This window comes from Lacerta agilis, chromosome 4, assembly GCF_009819535.1.
Source record: "Lacerta agilis isolate rLacAgi1 chromosome 4, rLacAgi1.pri, whole genome shotgun sequence".
Classification (NCBI taxonomy): Eukaryota; Metazoa; Chordata; class Lepidosauria; order Squamata; family Lacertidae; genus Lacerta; species Lacerta agilis.
The window spans coordinates 66,154,786-66,163,091 of NC_046315.1; the positions used below are offsets into that span (position 1 = coordinate 66,154,786).

At 45.9% G+C, this 8,306-nt stretch overlaps 1 protein-coding gene across 2 annotated transcripts in view; it reads right to left on the reverse strand.

Annotated features, from left to right (window-relative positions):
* WWC3 (WWC family member 3) overlaps positions 1–7,343 on the reverse strand; it is a 57,362-nt gene extending 50,019 nt beyond the window's left edge. For both annotated transcript variants that reach the window (XM_033147427.1, XM_033147426.1), the window contains exon 1: positions 7,191–7,343. The gene's annotated coding sequence lies outside the window, so the exon portion shown is untranslated. The remainder of the gene's footprint in view (positions 1–7,190) is intronic.
* Between the last annotated feature and the right edge of the window lie 963 nt (positions 7,344–8,306).

An 8,306-nucleotide genomic window follows, 5' to 3' on the forward strand; every position in this document is an offset into this window, starting at 1 on the left:
TGTCTGAATGGCATATGAGAATTTGAGAAGTGTGTCCTAGCACAAAGGGAGTCCAGAATAAGAATGATTTCCATTGCAAAACAGTTTGGATGTACAAGAATGACACTTAAAGGAAGCCAGAATTGTGCAAAATATTCTTCATCATCTAATCCACGGTTGTATTAAATTGACATATATCACCATCTCTTTCCCCATTCTCTTCAGCAGAGGTGGGCAGACTGGCAGGATCTTCTACGTTTTACTAGAACCCCAGGATAAACTAACCAGAAACAAGTGTCAAAGGGATAAAACAGTGTTCTCAGCATTAAGGAACAGGGTGCCTCTAAGCACACACTGAACTCCGAAATTTGTTTTCAATACAGTGGTACCTCTACTTATGTGCACCTCTTGTTATGTATCCTTTGGGATACGCATGCGGCAAACCTAGAAGTATTTTCCGAGTTTCACCCCCACACGCATGCGCAGAAGCACTCTACTGTGCCGCACGCTTGCGCAGAAGCGCTCTCTTGCACCACGCGCATGCGCAGAACACGCACCTCCGGCTGCAGAAACCTTGGGATCCAACCGGAGCTCCGGAACAGATCCCATCCGCAACTGGAGGTACCACTGTACAGTACTAGAACTGAGTTCACAGTCCTGTCAAACATCACTCCACTCCTGTTGCACTGCATCCTCCAAGTTTTCTTCATCCCAACAACCTCAATTAGGAGAGAAATAAAACTCCTGTTCCATGCACTAGCATAGTAGACCAAGGTAGCCAACAGGGAGGTGTGTTGGACTACACTCATATTAGCCCAAATCAGCATTATCAATAGTTAGGGAGGTGTGAATGGAGATCTGGAAGGTCCACATTGGGTACACCTGTGTTAAGTGGTGCAAGCAGAATGACCTTCACTTGGACTCTTCCCCCTCTCTTCCTCCTGTATGCCCCCTAAATACAAAGCATATTTGGGGACAGTGGGGGGCAAATTTGGAAGGAGAGGAAATAAAAAGTCCTGTTGTGCAAGTGAAGTCATTCTGCTCATGTATTTATTTAGTTGAAAACTACGCATATTTTGCCAATTAAAAGTATTACTAAGGTTGTTTTTATCGTTGAGAGACTTTCACACTTCTGAAGTTTTAAGAGAAGCTTCTGAGGTTTCCAAGCCCATAGTTCTGTACAGCATGTACTTCCACACAAAGAGATGTATCAGCTACAAATTAAGCAGGTGCTTAAATACAATACTAGTTTCACTAAGCCATCATCTAACATCTTCATTCAGTTTGCAAACAAGGAAGACGGTTCTCATTTTCATCTGAATTTTGGTGCAACCTTCAATTATTTAATGTGTGTTAGTATGCTATCAGTACTTGTGCAATATTTTGTGTGTGTGTTGTGTGTGTATATGGAATTTCATAGCTCATCCCTGCCCAAAGTAGTTTGAAATCACCATCAATCACCTGATCGACAGTGACCTCAAATCCTGGTGAGATGCAGCTGGAACCCAAGCCATGCCTTCAAAGAAACATTTTGCTTTGAACTTCATTTTTACTTTGAGCACAAGTCAGGCTGCAAAAGAAAATGAGCCGCCTGTTGACAGGAGCTAAGGCAACCCATTGCTGTTCTTCACCCCTGATTTAGCTCCTGGGTTGGTAGAGTATTTAAATTATGTTAGAAGCAATTTGAAAGAATATTTTAAAAAAAAAAACACCTTGCAATGCCTTCTATACATCCAAATGAACTTTATACTGTATTATGCTTCTCAAATGCCGGTTCCTTATGCCACAGGACAAACTGTTTTTAAAACCACAAGGATTTTCAGCATAGCAGTGATATAGCAAGACCTGCTTTTCAAAACAAAATGTCCCACTGAAGATGTCCCAAAGTAGCTCTTTGAATCCTGGCCATAGATCCGTTTATTAGAGCTAAACATGGAAAACAGTAACGAAGTTTGTGTTGAAAAAATAAAAATATTTGAAAATTTGGCTAGTGCCCTTCATTCATTATTAATACAAAAAGAAACTGCACACATTTTTACTGTTTTGTAAAAAACAAAAGCACAACATTTCATGGGTTTACTTAACATTCCATGCGTATTTCTGGTAAAGTAGTTTTGGCTGATATTCAAGCTCTCCAGTTATGAAAACACAATTCAGTATAGGAAAACACACAGCTATTTCTTCATTTATAGGAATGCATAATACTCACAAACAAACTTTCTTGGAAATGTAGATAAAAGGTTTGTGACTAGTTTCTAAATGACAACATATTCAGCTTTCCTTTTTAAAAAATCAAACAAGAACAGATGGAATCGTATTAAAGTAAGCGCCTGTTAAAATTTAATCTATATAAATAATAAGGTGACAAATGTATAATGCTGCGTGTCATTTTAAAAAGAATTAGGGTCACACGATCAAGCAATCTACACAAAGCAGTCTACAGATTAAAGTGATGTAAACAAATGCTGAAGACCACTCCCTGCAAGGCCCTTTCCACCTGGCCTAGGGGGCGGGGCCCAGACTCAACCTGCCTAGAGGATGTGGACCATTTAGATCCCTTCGAATTTGTATTCAGGCCTCATCATGGGACTGAAACTGCCTTGGTAGCACTGGTCTCCAGCAGGCTAGGGACAAGGGTGAAAGCTGTTTCCTAGTTCTTCTGGATCTCTCAGTGGCCTTTGATACCATTGACCACGACATCCTTCTGGACCGGCTAGAAGGGTTGGGAGCTGGGGGCATTGTTATTCAGTGGTTCCGCTCCTTCCTCCTGGGCAGTGTCCAGAAACTGGGGGGGGGGGTGAGTGTTCAGACCCCTGGGCTCTCACTTGTGGGGTGCCTCAGGGCTCCGTCATCTCCCCCCCCCCATGCTTTTTAACATCTATATGAAGCCGCTGGGAGAGATCATCAAGGGGTTTAGGCTGTGTGTTCATCAATATGCAGATGATAGCCAGCTCTACCTCTTTTTTAAATCAGAACCAGGGAATGCAGTGAATGTCCTGTGTGAATGTCTGGAGGCGGTTGGAGAAAGGATGGCAGCTAACAGATTGAGGTTGAATCCTGACAAGACAGAAGTACTGTTTTGGAGGAACAGCGGGTGGGTGGTTGTAGAGGACTCCCTGGTCCTGAATGGGGTAACTGTGCCCATGAAGGGCCAGGTGTGCAGACTGAGAGTCATTTTGGACTCACAGCTGTACATGGAGGTGTAGATCAGTTCTGTGTCCAGGGCAGCTGTCTACCAGCTCCATCTGGTACACAGGCTGAGACCCTACCTGCTCGCAGACTGTCTTGCCAGAGTGCTGCATGCTCTGGTTATGTCCTGTACTACTGCAATGCGCTCTATGTGGGTCTACCTTTGTAGGTGACTCAGAAACTACAACTAATTCAGAATGCGGCAGCTAGACTGGTGACTGGGACTGGCTGCCGAGACCATATAACACCGGTCCTGAAAGACCTACATTAGCTCCCAGTACGTTTCTGAGCACAATTCCGAGCACAACTCAGACCCTAAACCGGGGGCGAGCAAACTTTTTCACGCTGATTCCCGGACCGTCCGCGGGCCGCATTTAGAAGGCAATTGGGCCGCATCCAGCCCCCGGGCCTTAGTTTGGGAACCCCTGACCTACACCTGCCTTAGTTCCTTAGTTTGGGAACACCTGCCTGGTGTTTTTACATGAGTAGAATGTGTGCTTTTATTTAAAATGCATCTATGGGTTATTTGTGGGGCCTGCCTGGTGTTTTTACATGAGCAGAATGTGTGCTTTTATTTAAAATGCATCTCTGGGTTATTTGTGGGGCATAGGAATTCGTTCATTATTTTTTTCAAAATATAGTCCGGCCCCCCACAAGGTCTGAGGGACAGTGGACCGGGCCCCTGCTGAAAAAGTTTGCTGACCCCTGGTGTAAGTGGTATTGTAAGTGGTACTGAAAATCATGGGATGTGGGCAGGCCACTCAGGCTGCGCATGCAGCAAGGGGCAGCTCATACTTTTCAGCCAGAGGGATGCATTCAAAAACTCAGCCAACCTTCCAAGGGTCATATGGACTCTTTCTCATAATTACACACAGGTGCACACATGCAACCCCCACTACAGTGATAGGTTGAGAAGAGATATTTCAATGTCTCCTCTCAGCCCTATGCTACAACAGAGCAATTTCTTAATTGCACTTAGTTGTACTGGGCGGAGTGGAAAGGTTTGAACTTCTCATCTGAGATCTGTGCTGTGATGGAGACTCAGATCGAAGACAAGAAACCATGACTGAACTCACTGGGTTGACAGAACTCATCAAACTGCTTTATTGCCTGACCCAGCTTGTAGGCGCACCACTCCTCATAAATGCAGAGGGAAGTGGAGAGGGCCAAGAATACTTTCCTGAAGAACTCCAATGAAGCAATGAAAGAGCTTCCCAGTAGGAAAACATTCAGAAGGTGCTCAGGCAGATCAAAAGAGGCCCAACTGAAGACAGAATCATGGAGATGTTGTAAAAAGACATGCAACAAAACAGAATTCCCTGTTTGCCAAGGATGGCAGGCCACTAGAATACTTCAGGACAATCCACTCTGAGCTTTCTGTTACTTGATATTAGCTACAGGTGAATTCTCCTTAACTTTTTCAGACCTGACATGCAGTTTACTAGGAATTGGAATTGAAAAAGCAATGGCACTTGGGACCACTGCAGCAGCCCTTGCTAACAATACTTTTATTAAGTTCTGAAATGCAGCACTACTTTAGTCCTTACGTGCTACAGTGAGTATCAAGATGACAGAAATGCGAATGAGGGAACTTCCTTCTCTCTGCTCTTCACCAATTTTCCCCATTAAGAATGGGGAAGGGAGGCAAGGGCTATTGAAGGCTAGGAGTAAGGCAACCAGAACACCTGCACCCAATCCATGTGTGTTTGTGTCCTGGAATTTTGCCGGTCCATTGAGATGACCTTTTAAAAAATCCAGAAGTTAGTTTACAAAACCAGCCTGGAGCAAATTTTTACAGCACCCCTAATCAGTATGCATCTCAAAAAAGGCAGGTGAATTGTCTCTGCAAGAATTTCTCAAATAGATCATAAAAAGCATATTATAGCTAGCTTCCTTCTGAAACAAGTCTTTTCCTGACATTTTTTTTTCAAATATTTCTTTTCCTTGATCTATCTAGGCAAACATGGTTATATGATAAAATAGAAACTCTGCCTGCATACACCACAGGAATCATAGTCTTAGCCCTAGCCCACATGCTGTCATGGGAAATCCTGCTGACAGTTAAGGAGTTCTGCCAGAAGATATTGCTTGTTCTATTTTCCTTTTAGCACCAGCATACAATAGTCACAAACAGAAGCAAGATCTTTTTAAAAAAAAACAAAAAAAACAAAAACAAAATGCTTGACAGTACATTAATTCATAAATGCTTTGGCAGCATCTAAGTGAGCTTCCAAACATGATTATGATTATTTTAATTTTGATTGTACTGTATTGTTTCTTTGATGTTTGCTGCCCTTCAAGTGTAATAAAACAAACAAATACCGGTAAATATGAATGAAATTTTGAACATGTGTGCACAGGGATCAATGTCAAACACTGTAAAAATAAGCTTTGCATTCTTGCATCCACCACAGTATTCTAGTCATGATTTTTTCAAAGGCATTGTAAGTAACATGTTTTCTGTGGCACTTCCCATGTGTAAAGCAACTTAATGCAACATCATCTCAATCATGGAACTGTACAAAGTGTTACTATTTTCTAATTTGTAGACATAGGAAAATAAGTGATTACAATTCATCCCAAATCTTCAACTGAAAAGCAGTTTGAGCTCTAGTCTTCTAGACTCAGTTTCAATGTTTTATCTATTCAACCATGCTGGCTCTAGACAAAAAAAAAGACCTGCAGCTTTTTTACAAGTAAACCCACTACATGAAATCATTGAGGGTGTGTTTAGCTTCTTTTGTCACTGGTACTAATAGTGCCTAAGTTTAAAAACTATTATCAGTTCAATTTCATGCATATTTTATCAGAAGTTAGGCCTACTAATTTCTGCAGAATAAACTTTCAAGTTACAATGCATAGGATTTCAGGCTTAGAAATAACATTTTAAAAACTTGTTCAAAGTTTCCTAAAAGTCACATTTGTGACCTTTTTGGTTGTTCTTATTAAAGGTACTATGTAACTGTAGACTGGAGTTTTTTTCTTATGCACCAACACAACCTTTGCTTTTAATTTTAGACATTTGGAAAGTTTTTGTTTTGTTTTGTTTTCAACAAAAGAAGCTGACAGCTTTCTATTATAGAGCCAAAGAACCCTTCTGCTTTTTGATGATTAAAGCTCCATTCAAGAGATATACAAAGGCATATCAGGATACTGATTGGTCCCAAAGCAATTTTAGTAACAACACTTATTAATGTCGGAATAAAAGATGGAATGCCTTAAAAATGCTGCATTTGCCATAACCTGTAAAAGAAACAAAATGTCACAGAATAGAGCCTGAATGAACAGTTGCAATACTGTTGTTTTAGATTTTAGGTCCAGGACACAACACCTAAGCATTATTAGGGGGAGGGGGGATTTTCTACTCTTATTAAGTACAACAACTTAATAACACGTTATGCATGCAAAGCTGCTAAGTCCTGCCTGCTTACTAATTCAGAACAGAGGCAATCCTTCCCACCCAGGGGGGAAAAAAGATTTAGAGAGGCACCTAGGTCAGAATCCTTTGCTGTTATCAGACAGAGGTATAGCAATTCAAGCCGAAGCCACAATCTGCTAAAACAAGATACTGAAGGCACAAGGAAAGAAAACAGTCCTGCCTTCACGGCATTGCGAAGGAGAAAATGCACCCACCGTCTCCTGTGAGTGAGAACAATGAGGCGCGCTCAACACTATTCTCGCCACCCTCCCCTCCCAAAAAAATGACACGGGACAAAATGGAGTTGCGGTGTTATCCCCAGAACCGGGGACGTCGTCCATCCCTAAACTTGCAAGCCTTGGGGAAGGAAGGCGACTCGGGGAAAGAGCGCGAAAGGGGGGTGGCCCTCGCTCCGAGTTAAAATCGCAGGCCCCTCGAGATGCTCTTTCCCGGAGCCTGGAACTTCCCTTCCCTTCCCTTCCGACGACCATTTCTGCAGGCCCCGCAGCCTTAAAGCAAGGGCCGTCCCAGGACACAGCAGGGAAATTGCTAAAGGAAGCCCCATTTCGGAGGGAGGAAAAGGGGCCTCCTCGCTCTTCCTGACCTGTCCCGGGGGTCGATCCACGACGTCTGCCGGGTGTTGTGGTCGATGTAGAAGACGCGCCCGTCGTAGTCCCTCGCTTCCTCCCAGCCGGCGGGCAAAGGCAGCTCCGAGTTCTCCCGGCCACGCGGCGGCCCAACGACGCCTCCCGCCGCCGGCTGCCCCATGGGCGCCTGCCCCATCGAGGCCGGAGCCTGTTGCTGCTGCTGCTGCGGCGGCGGCGGCGGCTGTGGTGGCTGTTGTTGCTGGCGCCGCCGCCGCCCTCCGCTCAGCCACGGCATGGCCCCGCCGCCGCCGCCGCTGCTCCCGGGCCGGATCCTGGGCGGCAAGCGCTCCCCTTCCAGCAGCTGCTCTCCGGCCGCGGCGCCCGGGCTGCCCTGCGCCGCCTCCAGCACGGACTAGCGAGCGGCCCGGCCTCGTGGGACACAACTGGGGACGCTCCCCGGGTTGCAGCAGCAGCAACGCCGCCGCGCCGGGCTCTTCATCCTCTCGCTTTCCCGCCTCCACACCCCTGGTCGGGCCCCGGGACGAGCCCAGCCTCCGCCGCCGCCGCCGCCGGCTTCTCTTGTCCGAGGAAGAGCGAGAGCGCCGCCACCGCGAAATTCCCGCCCTTCCTTCCTCCCTCTCGGCCTCCCAGCAGCCCCCGAGAGCGGCCTCCTCCGACAGCTCAGCCTCGCAGCCCCGTCGGCTCCCTGAGCTCCATCCCGCCGGCGCCTGCCCCCGCCATCTTTCTCCGCTCGGGCAGGGGGAAAAAAGAAAAGAAAAGCCCCAGCTAGGTCCCTCCGCCTCCCGCTCCGCCCCGTCGCCTCTTCTGTGGCGCGGCAGCAGCAGCAGAGCTGCTCCCTCGTGAGGGAGAAAGAGGGGGAATTGGCCTGAGAGGAATGAAAGGACTGAAATAGGGTCTGAAAGGACGAGAGGAATTGATACAGCTGAAAGAGCTGTGCGGGGTTTCTTTTTAAAAGTTAAAACAAAAAAACACTCATAAAGGCGAAGTTGGGCAGGTTCCCCCCCCCCCCGACGTTTGCGCTCAAGAGCACATTGCTTGAAATCATGTTGCCAGGGAAGCTGGTCGGATATCAGAATGAGATGCAGGTATCCTTGCAAACGAAGGATGCTGGT